General features: G+C 38.3%; 1 protein-coding gene and 1 pseudogene across 3 annotated transcripts in view; one reads left to right on the forward strand and one right to left on the reverse strand.

The window, feature by feature from the left end:
* Positions 1-26,185, forward strand: part of DMD (dystrophin) — a 1,990,869-nt gene that overhangs the window by 241,082 nt on the left and 1,723,602 nt on the right. The window lies entirely within an intron of this gene.
* Positions 8,531-8,999, reverse strand: LOC119035639 (60S ribosomal protein L23a-like; annotated as a pseudogene).

Here is a 26,185-nt window from a genome sequence, read left to right on the forward strand (position 1 = left end):
TTTAGTATATTTTTATCGTCCACCAAAAGAGACTTCATGCTCAGGAATATAGTCACTCCCCATTCATCTTGCTGCTAGCCTCTGGCAACCACTAGTCTACATTCTGTCTCTATGAAGTTGCCTTTTGTGGGCATTTAATATAAATAGAATCAGACTGTATGTGGCCTTTAATGTCTGGCTTCTTTCACTTAGCATAAAGCCTTTAAGGTCTACTCAACTGTACAGTGTATCAGTACTTCATTACTTTTAATTGCTGAATAAATTCCATTGTGTGGCTGTACCAAACTCTATATGCTTTCATCAGCAGGTGCACAAGTGGGTTTTTTACACTTTTTGTCTCTAGGAGACTCTTGGTACACCACAACCAGCTGTATGTGTCTTTATCCCATGATGAGAATAAAAATCATCATTCTTCCAATGGACACGACTTTTTGGACAAAAATCAAAATGTGGGTTGTATTTTTTGTTGTTAAGAAAATATTTTGGGGTCTGCATATTTTCAATTGTTTAGAATAACACAGACATGTTAGAAGTGTGTTCTTCTAACTTTTGTCACGCACCACATCACCTCAGTTTTGAACAGTTTGAAGCAACTATTTTATTATGTGCATGGATACTGTGGGTTACAAGTCCAGATAAAACATGGCAGGGGCAGCTTGCCTCTTCTCTATAATGTGTAAAATCTCAGCTGTGAAGACTCGGAAGCTAAGTTTGACTCAGTAGCTGGGGATAGAATTCTGCAGGCCTACACATGTCCTTGCTGTACTGTTTGGTATCCTGTGGGCATGGCAGCCTCAGAGCTGTCAGACCTCTTATGTGGGAGAAAACTGAGAGCTTCAAGCAGTCATTGTTCCAACAATAAGATAGGAGCTGCATGGTCTTTTTCATGACACAGCCTTGGAAGTCACAGAGCATCACTTCTTCCATCCTCTATCTGTCAGAGCAGTTATAAGCTCATCCAGAATCAAGGCGAAAGAACATAAACCCTACCTTGCAATAGTAAGAGTGTCAAAGAGTTTTGGAGCCATGTTTTAACACCATCACATCATAAAGGGTACATTTTATGATGGGTCCTGTTTAACATCTTCAAAGTATATAGTTTAGAAATGATTAAGTCTGAAACAGGAGAGTATGCAGTTGCATTCACTTACCATCTTGCTGCAGAAGGTATATACTATGAGGTCTGTCTGGAAAAAGTCCAGCCATTGTTAATATAATGAGAACAGTTTGCATGACATCAACAAACCTGGCAGCCAAGGAGAATAGACTTGAATGCGAGTGTGTGAACAATAATGACTTCACTGTACTACTCAGTGGGGGCAGTAGATGCTGTTGAGTGAGCATGTGCACTGTATGGCTGTTGCATTCAAAATGACTGAGCAAGTACAGCAACAAATCTACATCAAATTTTGTGCTAAGCTTGAACATTCCTCTGCAGAAACTATTTGGATGATTCAGAAGGCTGAAGTTATGAGCAACTGGTGATTGACAGTTTCATCACAACAACACACCCACTCATGCAGTGTGCCTCGTGCAGAGTTTTTGACAAAATATAAAATCCCCCAGGTGACTCAGCCCCCCTGCAGCTCAGATTTGGTGCTCTGTAACTTCTGGCTTTTCCCAAAACTAAAATCACCTTTGAAAGGGAAGAGATTTCAGTCCATCGATGAGATTCAGGAAAATACGACAGACCAGCTGATCGTGACTAGGAGAACTGTGTGAGGTCCCAAGGTGCTTACTGTGAAGGTGACTGAGACATCATTGTCCTATATACAATATTTCTTGTATTTTGTATCTTCTTCAATAAATATCTCTATTTTTCATATCACATGGCAGAATACCTTCTGGACAGACCTCCTATACATCAGATTCAGTAAAACACAATAAAAATAACCAGAAACCTAACTAAATTAGCGGTGAGAAAAATTTTCACAGAAACTTGACTCAGTCAGAATTACTGAATTGGAGCCAAAATTTATGGTATCAAGGTTCATGGAAACTCACACCAAAGATGAAATATACAGTATATACCTTTCATTTACTAATGGTGAAAAATCTATCAAATCTTCACAAGAGTGAACTCTGGTCTTCCACAGTATTCTCTATGGATTTTATAATGTACGTGGTTGGTTATTTAAGAAGCATGGATAGTAAGAGAATACTCAGCAACAATTTTGTAAAGCAATTACTATGTCTATATGGTATCATCCTTATCTCCTTACATATTTAGGGATTTAATTCTCACAGGAACCTCCTATTAAGTAGATGCTATTATTATTCAAATTTTACATGTGAAGAAACTAAGGTAAGTGCTGCTAAGGAACTTACCCATGATTATAAAACTCTACCTGAGCAAACCAGAGCTCAGCCACTTGGCGTCCTGACACATGACCCAACAATTAGTGTTGAAGGAAACAGGTTTTTATTAACAGGGTTCAGCCTCAGTTGGGGCTGCTGAGAGCACTCCTGCTGAGTCCTGTTCTCCCACGAGACCCAGCACTTCCCCTACTTCCCACCAGGCTATAAACCAAAACCATGCCCAGAAGTTCCCTGTGTCCTTATCTGTTCTTAAGCCGGCTGCACAAACAGGTCTCCATCCCCTCTGGAAGGTGCACTTGTGGGTTTCACAGTTGCCATCCTCTCACAGCAGCTCTCTTTTTCAGGATCTGGGGTGCTCAGTTTCCATGTAATGATTCAGGAAATTATGTGCCATGTTTCATTGGATCATGGTGGAGTCCAGGGAGCACATGTCCCAAGAGAGTGGCTTTTCCATATGTCCTTTAGGGGAGCTGAAAGTCTGCACCTCAGCATTCCCAGTCCCAGTTCAGCTCCAAGCATGTCCCATGAATCTGTGCTTGGATAGGCAGGTCCACACACAGCTCCATCAGCTGTCTCCTCATACCCTTTCCGACCACTTGGCTGCTTCCTCTCCAAATCGTATGGCATTTCTTTACACACCAGACCTCATGGTGGACTAGACCCCTTCTCTTTCTCTTCTTTCCCTTATTTTAAATACATGGCCCAGAACTTCCTATATGACCTCATATCCTGACCCTCCTATGATGTGTCACTTTTGCCAGTTCCCCCCTATCTTTTACCTTCTTTGGCTGCCATCTTTTGTCAGGGCAAGAGTTCCTCATGATGCACGGACATCTGGGGTGAACATCCACCTCCCTCGACCATGTCACAAGTCACTATACACTCTCAAAGTCACATATACCTTCTGCCCTGCACCTCAGCCCTCTCCATTCAAGAAAGGCACAACTATTAGTTTGCCACTGTTATGCAAAGTATCTCAAATGCCCGATCATCAATACCCTCCTTCCCCCAACCAAAAGTTGGGGGATTTTGTCCTACTTTCAGGGAACCTCCACGCTGCACCACATTACATGACTAATAAGTGTTCAGAGTGAAGATTTGAAATTAGGCAGTCAGACTTCCTCTATGCCCAAACTCTTATGCTATGTTACCTCTGAGCAACTTTTTAGCAATATCAATAACAATGTTTATAAGCAAGGCATAAAAGTTCTTCATAGCTTTTGATTATTCTCATCCTTTGATTAAAGGCCAAGGTTATAAATGTATTTTTCTAAGTGGGAATGTATCTATAGAAAATGATAGTATTTCAGGATCTTGAAGGTATCATCCATCCTAGCTCTCACTCTTTTTGTTGTCGTACTTCTCTGTAGATAATTCCTACATCTGTCACCTTTCCTATGTAGCGAGTACTTATGTCTTCATTCCATGAAATCTGCTTACCTCCTCTGAACCTGAACACCTAATCAAGTGGTTTTATTTCTGATTCATGGCTCCATGGATTTTTTTAAAGAGGTTTTTTTTTAAGATTTTATTTATTTATCTTTAGAGAGGAAGGGAAGGAGAGAAGGAGAGAAACATCAATGTATGGTTGCCTCTCGTGTGTCCCCTGCTGGGAACTGGCGTGTAACCCAGGCATGTGCCCTGATTGGGAATCGAACTGCAATCCTTTGGTTCACAGGCCCACACTTAATCCACTGAGCTATGCCAGCCAGGGCTGATTTTTGATACATTTAATATAATAAATAAACTTGACTACCACTTTTTTCAGTTAGTTACTATGTCATATATGATATATAATAGCACACACATACTGTTGAAGGACCAAATTCAACTGAGTAAATTTGAAGATCTAATTGGCTTTATTAAGCAATTCATAAATCCAGTGGGATTTCTGTCTTGCACCTAGAAAGTCTCTCTGAGGTGTTGTACAGAATGGAAGGTGTTTAGAGGAAGCCAAGTGGGGCAATGGAGCTATTACAGAAGAAAAGAAAGCACTATTTTTAGATCAGGGCATCTTCTTTTGGAGAGAAGGGAACATCAAAAGTTTATATTATTCAGATTGCTTTCTATTTCTCTGGGGGCTGGAGAGAGCCCAAAGTGACAAATTACCTTTCTGGTGCTTGATCAGAAAATTCCAGACTTGTTGACTAAGATTATACTTCTAGAAAGGGTTGAAACTGCAATTAGGTCAGTTATTAAATCTAGATTTGCTCTCATGGGCTTTAGCACAAGTGACGCCATTTTGGGTCTAAGGCTTTCTCTTTAACATCACACACATACTACACACTCTCTGATCTCGTGAGTCTTGAAATACTATAGGCATAGGACCCAGAAGATTAGAATATAAGTAAGAATAAATTGTGATTTTAAAAGGGTACAAAAACATACTACATGTTTCTTAGTGTATTGTACTATTTATAGGCATTTATAATATTTTGAAAATTGGTAATATTAATAGTGAGTGACAAAGAAAAATTGTTTCCTAAGTTCATAGCTTAAGCAATTAGGAAAGTCCCATTTTATTTAAACAAAATTTGTGAAAAAATAGAAAATACGTTTAGTAATAGAATAAGTATTTTTAAATACTTACAAATTTATATTAAAAAGTCAAATCTATAGCTACATTAGCAAAAGAGATGAATGGGCAATTAAAATTAAAAGAAACACAAGCATCTATATAGTCATAATTCAAGAGTTGAAAATGAAGACATTTCTCACCTATCAGCCTGACAAAGGTAGAGTGTTTATGAACGTACACATGAGGCAAGAGTGTGAGGAACAAAGCCGTCATAGACTGGAGTAGCACAAATAAGCCCAGGCTTTTGAGATCAACTTGGTATTATCTTTCAAAATTTAAAGTTCAAATGTGTTTTTTTCTGTTTTTGTTTTTAAACGTTTTATTTACTTATTTTTAGAGAGAAGGGAAGGACAAAGAGAGGGAGAGAAACATCAACGTGTGGTTGCCTCTCACATACCCCCGTACCGCACCCCCTACCAGGGACCTGGCCAGCAACACAGGCACATGCCCGGAGTGGGAATTGAACCTGCAACCCTTTGGTTTGCAGGCTGCGCTCAATCCACTGAGCTACACCAGCCAGGGCAAAGTACAAACATTTTAACATAGTAGTTCTACTTCAAATACTGTGTGCTTCATTTTTGATTGCACAAAGGGGAAAGAGTATAGATATACATGGATTTTTTGCTGTAGCTAGGTAATAGGAAAATAGATGAGTGGATAGTTAATTTAAATGGACCTAGCTACATGGTAGTCCTTACAAAGGGCCTTAATACTACATTTTTTATGGCACAATTTTATACAAACAGACATTAAAATATCGTCATTATATAGCTTTAATTGTTTAGTTCATTACATATGTGTAAATGGCTCTGAATAAAACACTATAAATAAATGTGTTTGTGTGAAGGAGCATAGAGCATTCCTGTTTGGTATCATAACAATATTATATATAATATTTATATATAAAACTATATAATTATAACAATATTACACAGTTTTATGTATAGGAAACAGGATTTGGTGGCAGTTGAATTTTTACCTATGCATGGGGGGAGTAACAGGTAGAAATATATTCTTTCTTTTTTAAATTTTCATGTACTATTTCACTTTAAGAATTGATTAACCATATATATGTATATATACAGATCAATATTGACACATATATGTATACACACATATACATATATAGTTATATCTACATATAAAGTTTTATTATTTAAAAGTAGAGGGAAAAACAAGTTATTTTTAATTGTTTAGTTTGCTCTTTATAAAATGGCTATGCTATGTAGTAACTATGTTATCCAAGGTAAAAAATTATTTTCAAAGCACTTGCTCACTTACTTATTTATGTATTTACTTATTTATATTTGTAGCAGATGAAGACTTAAAAATAACCTTTAGAGGGATATCTCGGGGGATTCTCCTGCTGCTAAGCTACTCCCATCAGCATTGACTCTTCCAGCTGAAGCAATTTGATCCTCTCAAAACTCAAATTGAGAGTGAGAACTTTCTTTTCTCCCTTATTTTCTTTCACTAAAAATAGCTATTCCATTTTTTATACCAACTGGAAGGTAACTGGAAACTTTCAGGGGTGCTAAATCACTGTCATAAAAAAAGAAATAAATCCGTTACAAAATTGGAACCACCCCGAGGAAAGCCATTTACATCTAGCTAGCAAAAGCAGATTCTGAAGAAAATGTGAACGTGATCATCCGTTGCATGCATTCACTTACTCATTCATAGCAGGGATGAGAGAGGAGAGGGAAAGGCTCCAAGGTCTTTGGCTTGGGAGACAGGGGGATAGCAGCACCAGTTACTGAATAGGCACTGCCTCCCGCTGCCTAGGGGTGTCTGGTTCAGCAAATGTCGAGCCCAGCCAAGGCCTGAAGACTACATGGAGGTTGTTAAAATCCAAACTGCCTGTGGAGTTGTAAGCCTGTGTAATAATAGGTTGCATTGGCTTGAGTATCCTAATTTTGCTCGCTTATTTAGCCTCTCCATGTGCGTCTGCAAGACCTTGGCCACTCTTCAGTGTTTCCCACTCCAGTCTGCATCATTGTCCTTGTCTGCATGTCACTCAAGCACTCTCAAGTTTGGACTGCTGCGTGCCTCCCCTAGTTCTGTATTGAGTGCTTTTCCCAGGGCCTTTCACACCTTTATCAGCCTGGACTCTGTACTGGAGGGAGATATTTGCCCAAACAGTTGCTGCAGCTCAACACTGTTCCCTGGGCCACTGTTCACCTCCTCGGGGCTGCTGTTTTGGTGCTTTGTTTAGTGTTTTTAATGTGCAGAAAACCACAGCTACTAAACATATCCATGAAATGGCAAGGGGGAACTTCCCATGCTCAGCGTTACATTGTTATAGGGTGCCCCAGTAGAGTTGCTGGAACATAGAGAGTGTTTTAGTACAAGCAGTCCTTCCAGTTGACCTGTACAGCTTGCCTCCTGGGAACATATGTGACACCAAAGTGGCTAAATTGGTTATGGGTTCAGGTAACAGCAATGAGTGTATTTGGGACTTTTCTAATACTTAGTTCGAGTTATTATTTGGTTACTTGTATGTCTATCTGCAAGCTCAATTTTATCTTAGAACAATAGATGTTTGTCCCAGAAACTGTGCTTTTTGTAGCTACTCAAATGTCATTGGACATAAATGTTCATGTGCGGTTTGGTAATGGAGAGTTCTGTTACTAATTGCTTTTTACCAGGAAGTCCTTAGACCCCTATGTGATTTAGATATGAATAGATACTGAAAGGCCAGGCTATCAACTGATTCCTGCACTCACCAGATGTAGCGGAACCTTTGCTTTGTACAAACCTGAATCCAACCTACCCCAAATCTTAGATGTTTTATTTTAAGTATTATTCAGTGTCCGTTTTTTTTTTAGAGGTATAAATGATTGTTGTTTATACTCATGTTTTCCAGAGTGTTGGACAATTTTATTATGTTGACTTTCTGATATCTTCCTTGACGATCGTAAACAAACAGAAATCTAAAAACTGTCTCTTGGGGCCAAGTTGAAACCCTAATGATCAAAGAGTGCACTGACCTTGAAGCCAAGATGAGGAAAAAGGGAAGAGCTTAAGACATCTTTGTTCTGGGCGTAACTTACATTTTGTCATTCATGCATTATAGGTACACTTGGACCCGTTTTTAAAATGTATTATAATGGAGGATATCAAACATACAGAAAAATAGTATAACAGATACCACCTACCCTTCATTCAGCCTCAACAATGATAATCATTACCATCTGCTTTCCTCACTCTACCCACCCACTCTCTAGCTCTGATTGTTTGGAAGTCAATCCCAGAAATTATATCACTTCCTCTGTAAACATTTCAGCTTTATTTGTAAAAGAACCTTCCATTAAAACATAACAACAATGCCACTGTCATGCCCCCAAAAGTATAGTTTCTTTTTTTAAAATTTATTTAATTGTTGTTCAAGTATAGTTTTCTGTCTTTTACACTCCACCCCCCAGTCTTTCCCACCTCCCTCCCATTTCCACCCCCCTTAGTTTTCAAAGGTAATAGTTTCTTAATATCACAAACTATACAGTACTTATGTTTCTCAGATTATACTGTAGGGCTCCACTAATTTTTAAGTAATTAATTTGAATCGAACAAAAGTATACATTGACATTTTTAGCATAAAATTTTTATAGTTAGAATTCACCAGCTGGACTCAATTTAGATGATCCCAATTTCATTGGCAGCATCCAAAGCATCCTAGTCGGGAGCCTGTCGAACATATGCCTTCTTCGCTCCATCAGGCCTGATCATGGTGTTGACCTTGGCCACGTGCATGTCACGGAGCTTCTTCATAGCCTGTTTGATCTGGTGCTTTTTGGCCTTGACATCCACAATGAACACCAGGGTGCTGTTGTCTTCTATCTTCTTCACAGCTGAGTCAGTAGTCCGCTGGAACCTGACAATGGATTAGTGGTCAAGCTTGTTTCTCCTAGGGGTGCTCTTCAAAGGGTATTTAGGCTGCTGTTGGAGCTCAGTGTCTTGGGCTTCCAGAAGGTGGGTGGTAGGTGGATCTTCTTTTCTTGTGGCTGTGCACACCTTTTAGCACTGCTCTCTTTGCCTTCAAAGCCTCTGCCTTGGCTTCAGCTTTGGGAGGGGAAGGAGCTTCCTTCTTCACTTTGGGTGCCATCTTTATGAAAAGGCTACATTGACATTTTTAAATGTAATTATTAAATCTAGTTTAAGTTCAGATTTCTACTAAAAGTTTCTCTTCTCTCTCTTTCCTTTTCCCTTTTTTTTTTTTGAGAAACAAGAACTTTTAACTAGATTTTGTTGTCTATATTCTCATGGTATTGTTCAAAATGTTTCTCTGTCCCTTGTGGTTTCTATACATTAGACTGCTCATACTCAGGTTCTTGGTGGTTTTTGTTGTTGTTGTCATTTTTTTGCTTTGAAAGTTGACTTTATAATTTTGTGTGCTTTCATTATAAAGTACATCATAATGTTTGGCTTCCTTTTATGATGAGAGATAGTAAAAAACATTGATGATCATAGTCTTGACTAATTATTTTATTATGGATCACATTCCTTCTTCATTGATTAGCTGGAATATTTCTATAAAGAGAACTCTTTTCCCCTGACTGGTGTAGCTCAATGGATTGAGCACTGGACTGTAAACCAAAGGGTTGACAGTTTGATTCCCAGTCAGGGCACATGCCTGGGTTGCGGGCCAGGTCCCCAGTAGGTGACGTGTGAGAGGTAACCACACACTGATGTTTCTCTCCTTCTCTTCCCCTCTCTAAAAAAAAATAAATACAAAGTCTTTAAAAAAAAAAAAGAAAGAAAAAACTCCTTTGCATTGCATGCGTGGTTACTTTCTTGTATAGTGCTTCTCTCCAAAGAGAACAATTTTCAAAATAATGATTTGGTTCCCAGTGTTTTCCAAAGGTTATCAGTGGTAGTCTTTATTGGTTTATTTTTACTTGTTTATTTCTTTTGGTATCACTACAAATGTTTGGGTTTAAAAGTATTTAAATATAATTTATATATTTCAATCCTTTTTTCTTATTATTCTTATTGATTCTCATATTTTCCCATCTGTATTCAATGGAAACCTCTTCACACTGGCTCCTGAATCCTTTTGGTATAACACTAATGAATTTTGATAGGTCACATACAACTTTGATTGTACACAATCAATGGGTATTATTGAAATGTGAGTATAACTTTTTTTCTGGGTTATTTACATATTGAAGACATTTGCTTAGTAAGTAATGTTTACTAGGACTAAGAAGGCAGTGAAGCAGCAGATATTTCTCATTTCTATATTTGGACTAATACGATCAGAATAGTAGTTCCTGAGAACTTAGTATGTGGTTAACAAAGTGCTGTGTGCAAAGAAAGAAAAAAGATAGGAGATTATCTCTGTCTGGTGTGGCTCAGTGGAGTGAATGTCAACCTGCAAACCAAAGGGTCACTGGTTCCATCCCCAATCAAGGCACATGGCTGGGTTATGGGCCAGGTCCCCAGTTGCGGGCACTTGAGAGGCAACCACACATTGATGTTTCTATCTCTTTCTACCTCCCTTTCCCTCCCTCTAAAAATAAATAAATAAAATACTTCTAAAAAAAATGAGAGGAAATTAGACCCCATCCTAAAGCTAAACAAATTTTCAATACAATCAGACTTTCCTTGTAAAAACTTTCAGTGTCCAGAGATGGCATCATCAACATTTTCACAACTATTGAACACTCAGACATAAAGATCATCTATTACATAATTGACTGCTTTCCTTATTTATACTCCCTTCCCATCATTTCTAAAGTCTTGTGTAATGTCATTGATTTCTCTGTGTGTGACCTTTCTTCACTTTAGACACAATTTTATCATGAAATATAAATTATTCTCTATGGACATTCATGCATCGGTGTGCATGTGGAATGTGTCTTTATGTGTATATGTATGTATATATAAGTTTGGTCCAGTAGAGAGCTATGGCTGTCTTTGGTCTCCTAGGTTATGCATATTAACATAAGTTCTAAGTCTCCTGACTCTTCTTGCTGGTGGAAGGCATTTTCAGATGTGGCGTAGACCCTTGAAGGATGGGTCATATTTCAGGTCACCAATGTTTTATTCTAGTGTGCCCTACTGACACTAGTATCCTCCCAAATGTAGTATAGCAGTTTCATTGGTTATAATTCATTGTGTCCTCTGCCACTATTTTCTATGCTAACTCAACTGTCATGGAACTGCTGCCCTGGCTTGTTCTGGTGTGATATTGCCTTCAAGCATGTCAGGCACAGGAAGGTAATTCCATTATTATTAAGCCAAATCCGTTACATCTGCTCAACAACCCTGTGAAACATATTTTGCTTTAATAAAACAGTCACTTTCCAAATACTTCAGCCCCTTGTGTACGAGTTGGTGTGCATGTAAAAACCATATTAATCTACTCTATTTCTTCTTAATATTGTTTTTCTACAAAGAGCCAATCTCCAATTCCCACAGTGTTAAGACATTTTACTTGATCGTTGTCAGAGTGTAGTGCTTCTCAAACTTGAGCAACACACAGGCCAGCTTCAGGGGAATCCAAAATTCCCGTTGTCAGCCAGTGCTGACAAATTAACTTTCATAAAAGTCATTTATATAAGCACAAATATAAAACCAAAGGCACACATTTTGTGGTTAAAGGACTTATATATCTATAACACCAAATACTACTTTCAAATTGAATAAAAACAAAATACTAAAAGAGGAATAATATTCAAGTATACAACCTTAGTGAGACAACTGATGTTATTTTGGATGAATGAAATGGCCTCTTGAAATGCAATTATTGTACAAGCTGCAATGGTTCGAGTTTTTTTTATTTACAGCATACCTTTTCATTCTATATGTGTGGTGCAGTCACAATTATCTAACTGCTTTTCTGTACTAGAACCTTTGCGAAATACCCATATGCATAGTATCACCATGTTCTCAACATCATATAGTCCTGTGCTCTTGCGCCATCTGCCTGCACTGGTCACCAAGGTATAGTATTGCATGCTGTGTTCATCATCCCCCACTCAAAGGCACAAGGTATTAAAGTTAAAAACATGAAGTTTCAGTGTCAAAAAATGCTATTCAGTTAAAATTATCCCTACAAACAAGAAGGTATGCCCTTAGAACTGGGAAAAGAATTTAACACGATACAGTGTCCACAGAACTAGGAGGAGTTTGTTCATGCTATTCTTTGAAGAGACCAAATGGTAACCGGCAGGCTTTTACAACTATGGAAATCCAAGCTCCGATGTACATGGACCTGGGCATTACAGAGCAGTAGTCATTTAAGAGTGTTCACTCAGATCATTCAAACAAAGCTTATAACTACCTTCAGTGATCTCAGAGATGGAGTCAGTATGAATAGTGTTTCCTTTTTGTTAAAAAAGAAAAGCAGTGTTATTTTCTTTATAATATGCTTATTAAAATATACAAAAAGGGATCAACAAAATACCAATTTAAAGTAGTTATTGTGCCAGTGGAGTTGTGTCATTAAATAATTACTTAATTAAAATTTCATTAAAAAAATAAATAAAATTGCATTCAATATTTTACAAAGATTTATTGTTTCTATAACACAAGCATTGTCCTAAAGCATTTGCCATATAAGAATTATCTGATGTATTTATAATGACTGCATTTTAAACCAAAAACAAACTGCGTAATGAATGTTTTTAAAAGAGAAGTAGGAATAGCATGATGAAGTTAAATAGAATCAAGCAGACCACGAAAAAAAACCTTTATTAAATGGGCATTATGTGCCAATCAGGATTCATCATATAAAGTTGCATATTTCCTTCAGTGAAAATAAAGAAAGGAAAGAAATGAGTATCTGTCTATATAGACAAAATAAAGCAGTCAAACCATAAAACAATAATGACAAAAACTGGAAACCAAACCAAGTCAAACAACTGCAAGGAAATACCCTAACGCTTTTACAGCATTTTCTCAGAATGATGCGCGATATATATTTTCTTCTTCCATGTTATGTAGATCCCAAGACTTCTATAGCTGACGCATAATTTTATGAGAAAAAAACTTGAACAGTGCTATTCAACAGATACCTGGAGTCCAGTTATGCAGTGCATCTGGTGTTTAAATGATATACAGATGGTGCAGAGTTACAGTAGTTTAACTTGCAATTTTTTCAACTTTATGATGGTGCGAAGGCAATAAACATTCAATAGAGACCATGCTTTGAATGTTGAGTTTTCATCTTTCCCCAGGCTGGTGACATGCAGTACAATACTCTCTGGCAGACCTGTGGCAGTTTTGCCACCTCACTGATATAAGGTTGTGCTGCCTAAGCTAATATAAGTGTTCTGAGTACAGTTAAGGTAGGCCAGGCTAAGCTATGATTGGTATTTGGGGGGATAAAAAGTTTTTCTCTATCATTCTAGGTTCTTCAGGCTGGTCTAATTATCAAATTGACGTGAAACAGATGAGCAGGAGAAAAACACATTCAAGCCTAATAACATGAATACCTCCTGTATATATGGTAGAGACACAGGAAAATTGTGCAACTTTGCAAAATGGCAGAAGCCACCACCTTCAGCTAAGGATGAAAGAAGACATTGTGGGGGTAGAGAGTTGGTTATGGGAGGTGACTAGGAAAAGCGCAGTGACCAAGGGTAAGGTTGTCATGCAAACTTAAATCCCCGTCTTCTCCACTGATAGTGAAGGCCTGCCTGGCGCAGTGTCAGGAGGCACCCTTTCCAGAGAGATTCCTTACAATGTAACTGCCTTGGCCAAATGTCCCTTCTACTTGGTTTTCATAGCTTCTCCCCAATCTACTGTTTCTTAAAATTAACCAAGCTAAAATAACGAGTATTCCCAAAGAGATGTATTTTGGAGGGACAAATTGTCCTCCCTGTCAGGAGGTTAAGTGTATTTCATGCATATTTGACTTATGATATTTTCAACTTTTGATAGATTTGTAGGACATATCCCCATCTTAAGTGGAGAGGCATCTGTATTTTTTCTTACAGATGTTGTGATAATATGATCGCGTTTCCCTTCTTGGCATGTTCACTGATGTCTATATGCACAATTTCATCTACATGGCGTGACACTTTTGACACCACACAATAGACAGGTACATGTAGACCAGAAACGTTCGGTTGTGTCTTTCATGGTCATGTTCCCGTCTCTGACTGTGATCTTTAGTGAGCCCACAATAGGAGTTTCTAAATGTACTGATGTAACCCTACAGGTGAAACAGTCAAAAACAGTCTATTCAGTGAAAGAAATGTAAAAGATTTGCATGGAGTGATAGGGCCAAAGTTTAGGTTAAAAGATTTAGAAAGAAGACTGCCAACATGGAGGAGAGGAAATTGAGTCATAACCCCATGACTTGCAATGTGATCTATCTATTCAAGACTCTCTGACTCTTGGTCTGGGGGAAAGGCACGTAGTATGGGAGCAGGATCAGAACAATCTGGAAATTAGGAAAGCGTTTTCTAAATCAGGGGCCTTTTACAGCTCATCAGGAAATAGAAACAAAAGAATGTTTCTCAGTCTTTTTACCATTCCGGAAATGGTCTGTTCTGTTAGTATTTCAGAGGAATCACTAATTGAATGCAATATGGACTAGAAAATGGCATTCTTAAGAAGATAATAGCACAAGCAAGGGATGAAAACTACATTGCTGCTTACTAGCAGTAGACGTGTAGCCCATCATACTGTTTCTATAGAATCACCAGGGAAGCTGATGTCTTGCCATTGTGCTGAGAACATTATTTCCAGCCCTTAGCTAGCCAACACTGCTGTAAGAGGCCAAAACTGGTTTGTCTATTCTGTGAAAGAGTACTTGTTATAAACCAACTATGTGCCAGAAAGGCAAGGCAAATAGATGAATTGGTTATGGCTGTCCTCTGGAGAGAGAATTCCCGTTCTGAAACCACAGGATTTGCACACACTGGTTAACATTGACGTGACCTAACCGACTGGGCAACCAAACAATGTGCAACAAAACTGGGAATCGGTGAGAGGGTTACTTGGATGTAGTTACTTAGAGTTGGGTCGTGAGGCCCAATTGCCGCATTCAAATCACGTGCCTTCTACTTTAGGTCCTACATACTTTCAGGCAAGTCATGGACCTTCTCTGTGCTTCAGTTTACTCATCTAAGCAGAAGAGGATCTTAAGAGTATGAACCTTGCCCCAACTCGTGCAGTTCAGCTAGTTGAGCATCATCTTGCAAGCTGAAAGGTTGAGGGTTTGATTACCGGTTAAGGCACATGCCTATGTTATGGGTTTGGTGCCTGGTCTGGGTACATATAAGAGGCAACCAATCAATGTTTCTCTCCTTCTCTTTCTTCTTTTCTTCCCTTGACTCTCTCTCTCTCAAAAAAGAGAAAATATGAACCTTGTAGGATTGTTTTGAAGATTAAATGAGCAAATGACTTTGAACTGTGTCTGGCACAATTCTCTAAGTTATCACCTCAGTAATGCACTTTTTCTCTTTCTACTTAAAAAAAAACTTTTTCATTAAATGAATGTGTTTGTAACGGCATATTAAGAGTACTCTATAGTTCATTAATTGTGCTGCCTTTTGACATAGTAGAAGCAAACTTACCCATATCCTTCTCTAAAAGAAAACTCCTGTATAACTGTTTTTAAAAAGCTTTGTTAACTTATAATATCTTCAGATAGTTTATGTTAAATATCAGGTTTGTAATAATGTGGATTGCAGTCATAATAATGTAAATTCTAGTTTAAAAGAGACTTTCAAAGTAACATATAGAAGTTAAGTGAATGCGGCAATGAAATTAACTAAGATTCCTTCTCTGTTTGGATATTAAACTACCTCAAGGTGGAATTCACAGATCACAAACATGAAAGAAAGAAGGCAAGTAGGAAATGCCTTTTGTAGCCCTGTCCTTAATAGATATTGATTGATTACATGGATGTTTTCCTTAAATAATCTTACTTGAGATTATTGAGGGGTCAAAATATACCTTTTCTGCCCTGGTTGGTGTGGCTCAGTGGATTGAATGTCAACCTATGAACCAAAGGGTCTCGGGTTTGATTCCCAGTCAGGGCACATGCCTGGGTTGCTGGCCAGTTCCCAGTAGGGGGCATGCGAGAGGCAACCACACATTGATGTTTCTCTCTTTCTCCTTCCCTTCCCTTCTGCCTAAAAATATTAATAAATAAATAAATATCTTTTATTAGGAGACAATATCACTACAACATTTGCAGATACAATAAACTGAAGGATCTCCATCCAGGTAATTGACAGTTTCAGGTAGCTCAAACCATGAGAGGAATTTATGTTAGGATATTAACATCTCAGTTACAATTAAATTGGCGGGAGTCCAAGCACTGCCTGGAGACCCAGCAATTGTCAATACAGATAAGGCTTTTCTGAGAGTTTAAAAGAAATAAAATTTGAAATAGTGATTGATAAGCCCTGAGTTTATTGGAGAAAGAATTTGCCTTTATTCTTGCCCTTTGGTTTCCTGGAAGCCCTCTTCTATATTTTGATTTGTCTCTAACAGACTTTGTTACAGAAGTATAATATAAATCAGAGACGTGCATAAGCCATATGGATAACCACCACTTAGATCAAGAAAATAGAAAATTAATATATTTGATTTGCGTGGCAAGCCCCTCTTACACACTAAAAATATAAGTTCCTAATGACATTCTTGTAGTTGCATGTTTGGTTTATCCTAGGATATATCAAGGTTCCAAGATAACTATTCTTGAATCGTTTTCATAAACCAAGTTAGTAATTAGCGATTAGTAATGACTCTTGCATTTATTTTTTTGTATGTTTGTAGACACTGGCTACCCACCCCCCACCCCCACCCCGATGATCAGCTCCTCTCAATGACCTATCTGCAAACAGCCTTCTCTGCAGCTGTGCATTTCTTATCCCACCTGGAGCCTCTGCGCCACCAGAGGTTGTCTGCTGAAATTTTTTCTACTGTGGCAAATCAGTTGAACTGATTCAAATCTTTTTGAACTGCTTGTACCTAGCCTTGGTTGCCAATGTAGATCTTTCCTTTGTTCTCCATTTTAGCCTGTGCTCCGGCTCTAAAAATGGCTTCTTACTGGCTCTTTGCTTTCATTTCTTCCCTACTCTGATCCTAGGCCCTTAAATTGCCGTATCTTCCAGGGTTACAGATGAAAGAATCATGAGACTATTACAATAGTTGATAGTCTTCATTTGGAACCAGTGGTTTATAGAGCCGGCTTTAGGATCAAAGAAACTGAAGCTTATGTGTACAAGCTTGACCATGAACTATGCCTCACTTTTCTACCTACTGATGTCAGAAGTTTTCAATCCATGGTAGCTATTGTAATATTTCTTTTATGTAAATGTTCTACAGAGATGTTGACTATTTCTACTTTGTTTGATGTTCTTTATCAAGTGCCTGACACTGAAATATTCGCTTAATGGATCAAGATACAATTTAAAAGGGAAAACAGAATCTCTTAAAGTATCCTTCCCTTCTCCCCTGCACCAAAGAAAAAGTAATAAATATATGCTGAAAGAGTTATAACACATTGGTTCAAAAACTGGAAGACAGGAGTTTGCAGTGATTCTCATTCACGATAGGATGCAAAAAAAAAAAAAAAAAAAGAATGAAAGAAATACAGTATGGTCACAGAAATGATGTCCAACCCTCTCTTTGTGGACACTAAAAGTATGTTTATCAGACCAGTCAGTGTTGTTGCATTCTGGGGAACATAATTTAGATGAGATGTTGAAAAACCAGAGTCTGTCTAGAAAGTACTTGATGATTTTAGCATGTATTAGCTGTCCTTAACTCTTCAAATAGCTATTCGGTGGAAAAGGGATGAAGCATATTATTATTAAGGTGTATAGAAGGGAAAGGGAAGAGAGGTATCCAATTTAAAATAAAAACAACTACGTGGTAACAGTTAAATATGGCTTAAGGCAGAAAAGCTTCATTCGGAAGCAGTGAGCTCTCTTTCACCGGGCTTTGGGATAGAGGCTTAACATCTATTTAAGGAATGCTGTGGAGAGGTTTGGGGCACATATTAGGTATTGGGGATTATTAGGGCTTTTTACATTATTCTCGTTTGAGGCTTAGGGTTTCCTAGGAGTGTTTCCAGGGGCATCTCCATGGTGACAAGGGAACCTGAAGGCCTCCCCCCATCATCAGAGTTCACTCCTCATGTCGGGCTTCTGTGTCATGGTCCATTTGAAGAAGCAGTTTCCTTTCAACCTTGAGGTCCTTGGAACAAAGTTATTGGTGTTTTTCATGCAGGTCGAATGGGTGGGGATGAAAAGATCTTGTTGTATAGAACATAGTTCTCTGTCATGAATCTACAAAGACCTTCAATTCCAGAAATATTGGGTCAGCCAAAGAGTTGGTTCGGTTTTTTCCATACAATGGCTCTAGTAGTGCTTAGTTGTCTCTAACTTCACTTGAAACAATTTTGTTAGATTGTATTGTGGCAGCTGTCATGTCAGCGTGCATTTTAAAAAACTTACCAGAATTGGTGAATTTTTGCACAGCCATTTTAATATTGAAGACGGAAGAAAATGCGTATTTTCAGCATACTGTGCTTTATTATTTCAAGAAAGGTCAAAATGCAGAGGAAATGCAAAAAAAATTGTACAGTGTATGGAGAAGGTGCTGTGACCGATCGAACATGTCAAAAGTGGTTTGTGACATTTCTTAGTACTATTGACATTTCGGCCAAATAATTCTTTGTTCTGGGGCTGTCTCATGCATTGGAAGATGTTTAGCAGTACCCCTGGCCTCTACCCACTAGAAACCAATAGCAGGAGATAGCTGACATACTCAGAATATCCAAATCAATCAAGTTATTGGTGAAAACAAAGACTGTGTCTTTTATTTTACAGAAAAAAAACCCTTAGTGGACTTTTTGGCAAATCTGGTATTTTCTTAGTATATTTCTTAACATATTAAAATTATGTTAAGCTTCATCCATTTCTAGCTTGTTGGTGCAGTCAAGTTCACAAGTACAAAATGGAAAAGGGATGATAAATGGGTAGGCATGCTAACATGCCTTGCTCTACAGCAGACAGTGAGAAGCAGACAGGACTGTCTGAGGAGCACGTTGACAGGAGTTCCTGCAGCCAACTGGTGTCGCACCTGTTAACCTGAAAGGGACTTAATGTAGGGGAGCAGCTACTCTCTTTCCATACTTCTTATCATGAAAAGAGGATATTTTATTACAACTGTGGTAACTCCTCCTTGGCAATAAAGTCAGCTTACTGCCACTTCCTCGTTTCCACACATGCTTTTTCTGGTAATAACGTATCATCTTTGAAGAGTCCATTTAATTTGATAATCTGGAATAGCCCATCAAGGCATCATAAATTGTTTTTCTTAAATTCTGTCCCAATGCATTGGGTTTAATGATCTGTGGTGAATATTGCTGTATTGATTTGCTTTTGTTTTGATTTTATGTTTTCTCCAGCTCTTTGTGAGTGGTGTCCAGCACTGTCTTTCTTACTGTTCTGAAATACTTACAATCCTTGATCTCAACAATTATAGTAAATTCTGCTTATATCCACCAATAATGATCTTTTATATCTAACTTGTATTAAATACTTATGTTAAAATTTTTAGTCTTGCACTTACAGCACTGTTGTAGAGAGATGGGGAAAGCCTGTCAGAGCTCCAAAGGAAGTACGTGACTTGCTTGGTAACCTTTGCTGAATGTACGCAAAATACAGAAAGGGATGGTTTTGCCTCTTATGCATCTGTTACAGCTTTTATAATGCTCACTGTGCGTCATATATTATTTCACCTGTGCCCGTTAGAGTAGTGGGGGACATAATTTCATCTTTTGCATGTAGAAATGACCTTTTTAGTCAGAAAGAATGTGTCACACCTTAAATTAAATTTGAATTTGAATTTGCATTTGGAAGCCCTACAACTGTCATAATGTGAACTTCAACAAGAGGCCAAAAGGAAACAGCATTCATTGCTTGACGTAAGAGATACAATTTACGACCTGCCAAGTAAAGTAGGTGCATTCACTTATAAAACTTGAATTTTAAACTCCAACTTCTAAATGTGGGATAACGGGAGGCCAATCGATTTCCAATATATGGAGCACAAAGCAATGGGAAAATGTATTATGGGCAGTGAAAGATATTCCACCCCCCCACCCCCCGACACTGAGGCTTTTCAAATCAACGTGTGATAAAATGGACCTGCACTTTATCTCAGATGCCAGAAACACATAGCGGCTTGTGGTTGCTCTGCAGTAAGCTAAAGAAGCAGAACAGATGCTGTTGTTCAGAAGTGGCTAGAGAGGTACCCCTTCTTCATTTAGGGAAAACACTATTATTGAGAATCCAGACTGAGAAAAGAGCCCCATCAACGGTAAAGCATCTCGGGGAAAAGTTTTATTGTAACGCATCTTGAAGTTTCTACTTAAGGCTGTTCTACATGAATATTAGAAAAGAGGGGGTGTCACATATAAAAGCGCAAGGGGCCCCCGGGTTTAGTATCTTTATTTGTTTTAAGGTTTCTCATAAATAATTCCATTTGGGGATATAGGCTTAAAAGGCAACAGCTTAGGCTTCTGGTATATATGTAATAAATGTGACTCCTTTTTAATATCAAAGTTCCCCTTAGGATAGGAAGGGCATTTATTTTAAAGAAATACAAAAATAACATGCATGAAATATTTCAGGTGCCTCAGTTCATGGCAAATTAGTTATCAAGTCTCTCTGCTTTTTCTTGCATTGTATGATGAATGCCTTAGGAGAAAGTCAAACTCACCAAAGTGTGTTGCTGAGAACCCTGGGGTGGGAGAGGTTTCTGAAAGGAGCAAACTATGGGAGGAATTTTTCTGCTGTCAAGTAATTCATCTTAGCAGAAGAAAAGCTGATTTTCAATCAGTTTAAGGGAATGGAAGATGTCAGAATTCCTGGGTTTTTGTGTTCAATTGCCCACTTAACCTGCTGGAGACCACCCTAGGAATAACAAGTGAATCATAGGTAGAGTGACATTCACGTGTACTTGTTTTCATCAATATTGATATTCTTCCCTTAAAATCATGGGTCTAGAAAAGTATGTCCTTAGAAGCAGTCTGTTAGGGTCAGAAAAAAGAAATACCAGTGTCAAGTACGAAGTCAAATTGCCTCACCAAGATTTCAGGAGTTCCTGGGCTGCAGAAACGTGGCCTGAAGGAAAGCTATTGGTTGAAGTGCTTGCCCACCCCTTGTATATGGTCAGAAGAAAGATGGGGTATATTCAGAAGCTGCAGATGTTGAAATCCTCACAGTGGTCTCATCCCACAGCCTGTCAGCTGATTATTGCCAACAATATAGGAAATCTTTTGCACAGAAGGACTGAGCCTCTCTGGAGTGATGATTTCCTCGGTTTATGGTGTGTGTGATGATTTTGTTAAGTAGAATATAGTTAGGGGCAGCAGCTTGCTAATCCCAGAAAGTAACTTTCAGGAGTTCAATCACCCAAGTAGCATCCGCAAATTGGAAAGCATTCAGTGGACAACAGCAAACTCGATTGTCTGTCTACTTTCCTTGGATTCCCAGGACCTAGTTTATAGTACATGGTTCATAAAAGACTCGACAAATGATTATCGAATGGTGGATAAAGGAAAGAGGGCAGCGATGACTAGGTCTCTGGGATTTCAAGATACTTTTATGTCCTTCTGAATGCACTTAAAAGGGGACTTGGTTTTTTGTCATGTCTGACCTTAGGAAAATAGAACAGATAATTCTAAGTGAACAGGAAGTACAGTGAATGATAATTCAGAAGATTTAAGGCCAAATTGTTTAAACATTCCTAACGTCTCACCAACAAAAGGGGCTGATAACATTTGCTTTCTCTTCTTATGGTGAGTCCCGAAGTGGGCTGTTCAAAAATATATCGCCACACAATATGTGGCCATACTGAGTACAGGCTCCAGTGTCTCCCTCCCTTTGCACAGTGAAAACGTGGGGATTTCCCTGAACATACAGGGCAGCACAATAGATAAATGCACAATTCTGCTTTGAATTTCACGTTTGGTATTTACTAGCTCCATAAAGATGACTCCATCACTCATCTGTACCATGGTGTTAATAGAATACTTACTTCTATGAGAATTACATAGCTAATGCAAGCAAAGTGCCTAGAGTAATATCTGGCTTGTTATAAGTGCTCAACAAATCCCAGCTGTTGTAGTTGCTGTTATTATTATTGCATATTTATTTGTATATCTTACATAAACCCATGGGTAATCACAACTGTCTGCAAAATGAAATCTAACTTGACTGCCTTCTGAAAATCTAGCCCATGTTTCTAGTCCCAGTAGCTTCAGCCTTCACCCCTCCTCACTGTTCCTCTTATACTCTGGCAATACCAGCCCACCGGGAATTCCTCCCGTGGACCACCCACCCTATTTAATACCTCTTCCCCTTTGCATAGGCAGTTTACCCTGCCTAGAATGTCTTCCTGTTGAGAAGCTCCTGGGATCCCTAGAGACTACTAAATGTATGGTCAGTCTTCACCTTAGGGAAATGCGGGAAGGCTGGCTCTCTAAGCACTAGGAGTGATTTCTGCATGATGCTCCACAGCAAGCCAACGCCGTAGGGTCTGCCATCAGTCACATCTCCCCTAGTAGACACTCGTAGGGCTGTTGGATAAGGTGACCTCCTTGTTGCATACAGTGCTAAGCCTTTCTTTCAGGGGCAAATTCAACAGAGGTGGGTTGTTTGCTCTCAAACTGGTTGTTGCTCTGACCTTCTGCAGGGAAGCTGGAAATCAGTGGAAACTAATACAAATTCACCTAACTCTGTTAAAAACAGCCTGTAGGCATCCATGGTTTTAGAAAGTGTTTCTCCTTGTCTAATGACTATGTCAGACACCTAAAACAAATCTAAAATCAAACAAAATTTTTTTAAAAGGAAAGAAAATGCTGCTGCTTTGGGAGACAGTAACACACTGGTGGCTGAAAAGGGGGATGAAACTCTGTTCAAACCTCAGAGACAAAGAAGAAACCTTTACTAATTTTTACATTAAGGAAAGAACGAAGGTCCTTGGGTAGTTCGATGTTTCCCAGTAATTCTAACATTGAAGCAAGCTTAGGTGCTGCCGGATTTTTCAGTGGGAATCACAAACACCTCTCTCTCTCTCTCTCTTTTTCTCTGTCTGTCTCTATCATTTGTACCACTTAACAATTTCATTGAAGGAATGATGGCACATCACCCCTTCAAAATTATTGTTTTACTTTGTATATACATTATGCGTAAGTTCCCCAGTAAGGCAATAGATGGGTGCATTTCAAGTCCCCATTGGCTATTTAGTTTGTTAAGTGAAGATGCTGTAGAAGGATTTGATATTTAAACCACAAACACTTTCTTGAAATAGTTTGTGTAGTATCTACAAAGGAAGTTGTGGTTTAATGGAAAAGGCCTGTTTTTAAATTGTTAAATGTTGAGGTAAAGCTTTTGATCAGTTAATTCAAAATAATGAGATTTTTCCCTGGCTGGTGTGGCTCAGTGGATTGAGCACCAGCCTGAGAACCAAAGGGTCACTTGCAGCTTGGATTCCCAGTCAGGACAGATGCCTGGGTTGCAGGCCAGTTCCAGTAGGTGATGCACAAGAGGCAACCACACATTGATGTTTCTCTCCCTTTCTCCTTCCCTTCCCCTCTAAAGATAAATACAATAAAATCATTAAAAAATAATGAGATTTTGAGCAACTTCTTGAATTTTAATTTTGTCACTTCTAAAATTAAGATAATTATAACTGGTCACCAAGGTTGTTTTGATCCATGATGTAATGGTAAAGAGCTTTGGAAAATGTAAAATGCTGCATACATATTATTGTTGTGTTCAACTTTGTTCCAAACAGACTTCAGTAAAAATAGTACAGTGATAGACAGCATAGTCCCAAAGTTCCCATCCCTTATCAATCATCTGTTATAGTTTTACCTTGGTGAAGTTACTTAAGTATTTTTGCCTCACCTGTTTGTTCAGAGCAAAAGATTCCACTTAGCCTTCCTTAGACTCTAGGCATGTGGAATTGCCAAATACTCTTTTTAGCCACTGAAACGTTCACTGCCAGTGCATTTAGTAGAAGCAACCGGATATAATTAGCAGGTAGAAAGAAAAAAGAGGATGAACATGTAGAAATAACCTGCTCTCTTCCAGATTTCATGCTTCCTTAATTGGGTGATCCAAGCCAAATCTCTTCCATAATGCCCAAGTGATTGACATGTCAGTTCTCTTTATTTTTTCGAAATCAAATTGATTCTGCTGCTAAAGCCCTGCTTACCAGGGCAGGCAAAAATACAAGCTGTTATAGGGTTTTTTTTTTTTTTTAAGATTTTATTTATTTTATGTAGACAAAGGGAAAGGGAGGGAGAGAAACATCAATGTGTGGTTGCCTCTCTTGCGCCCCCTACTGGGGACCTGGCCTGTTTTGAACTGTCCAATGCTTTCTCTGGAGTTTCCCAACAATCTGGTGGCATCTCTCAAACAGGGAGAGGACTAAGGCCTGTAATCCAACATTGTTTAGGCAATTTGATTCCTCCAGTGGGGAAACTACTCTCTCCTTCTCTACTAAATGAGGATAGAGGGATCCTTTCCCATTGGCTATTCCCAAGGCTAAGAAGGATATTAATTATCAATATACTCTCTCGCTTTTTCGCTCTCTGTGAATTTTTGAGTGAGGTCCCATGGTTTACTTAATGTGACAACTATAATAGAAAAAGTTCTGAAAGAGCTATGAGTATAAAACAATAACCAAGCATTTATGTATGTTTGTGCAACCAGATGTAGGATACAGTTCATAACTGGTAAATTCAGGGAGAGCAAGTACATTGCACATTTTCTTGAATCTGTTAATATCTGAAACAGCTTAGGAATCTGTTTTGACTCTAAAACAACTTCCTGGAGAAGCTGCTTTTCCTCCCCCCCCCCCATGTCTTTCTGCATTTCTCTGCTCCTCCTCCTTAACGCAGTACCTGCAGTAGGAGGCCTGAGCAAAATGTTTTATCGTCAGAAATACAGCATTTCAGTAATTCACATTATCTTCATTTTCTCATTTCCCAAGGCATTTTGAAATGTTATGATAACATGAAAAATGTATGACTTTCCCCAATGAAAAGTTAATTAATAATTGCTCTTATTCTTTGATGAGCAGGTTTATGGCTGAATTACTACTAGATGCTGTTCTTCGCTGTTTTCTTAGGTAGACAGTTAAATAATGCTAAATTAGATCGCCTTTGGGCTAATTAGACCAATCTTTGGCTACCTAGGTACAAACTATTTTCATTTTTTGTTGATTATTATTTGATTTATGATTCCATAAAAAATTAAGTACAATTTGGATTACTGTCATTAAGTGTCATTAAGAAGGAAACTGGCTTCAGATGATGTCATGAAGCCACTTTTAAAATAGGGATGTCTATTTTTACAAAAGAAAAGTGAGCAGGAAAAAAATGAATGAATGCAACTTCACCTTTGAGTTTTTTTCATTCTTGAGTTAGGCTGTAGGCCAGATGTGTAATTGCTCATGTATATGCTCTACAATTTGCTCAAGGAAATCTGGATGAATTTTCCAAAAGGCAATTAAATGTTCACAACTGAAAAATTATTCTCCTTTGTAAGTATTGGTGAGTATAATGGTTTCCCAGCATGGGGGAGAGGCTGAATTATATATAGTGAGAGATGCAACTGCGGGCAAAATGAAACTTATGTTTTCCAAAGATACTGGGATTAGCTTGTTTACCAATTTGTAACTCATTTGTTTAAGCAGCTGCATTTGCAAAATCTATAAACCTTAAGTTTGAAGCTTAGAAACTTCCTTTCCTGCACATTTGAACAAGTCCAGGGGTCCTCTAACTTTGCTGCTAATTGGAATCTCATGAGAGCCTTTAAAACTTAAAGATGCCTGGGTCCCGCCTTGGAAGATTCCGATTTAATTGGATTGGGAGGAAACCTGGTTGTGGAGATGTTTTATAACTTCCCAGTTATCTGTGATGGGCAGAAAAGGTTGCAAAACCAGTGAACTTGTAAACAACACATAAATGCCATTTCCTATTAAACACGCAGTAAACTCAGAGAATATTTAGATAGAAGAATAAGCAAAGAAAAAAAAACAATGTCAACAAAATAGGCACTTGATAAGCACATGTGTGCAGTAACACATCACTGAACATGATTGAAAAACTTAGTATGCTGATTTTTTGTTACAAAATGCCTAGAAGAATGAATTATAATATAGTAAAATCACCAAGTCATTTGAAACCGATAGGAAAAGTCAATTAGTAAATCATAAAGCATAGATAATATAGAAAGTGACATTCAATTCATATGGTAAACATACATTGCCTTTGTAACAAGAAGGAAAAGTAGTGTC

Source organism: Artibeus jamaicensis, unplaced genomic scaffold (assembly GCF_021234435.1).
Source record: "Artibeus jamaicensis isolate MK-2021 breed Jamaican fruit bat unplaced genomic scaffold, CSHL_Jam_final scaffold_1283, whole genome shotgun sequence".
NCBI classification, from domain to species: Eukaryota; Metazoa; Chordata; class Mammalia; order Chiroptera; family Phyllostomidae; genus Artibeus; species Artibeus jamaicensis.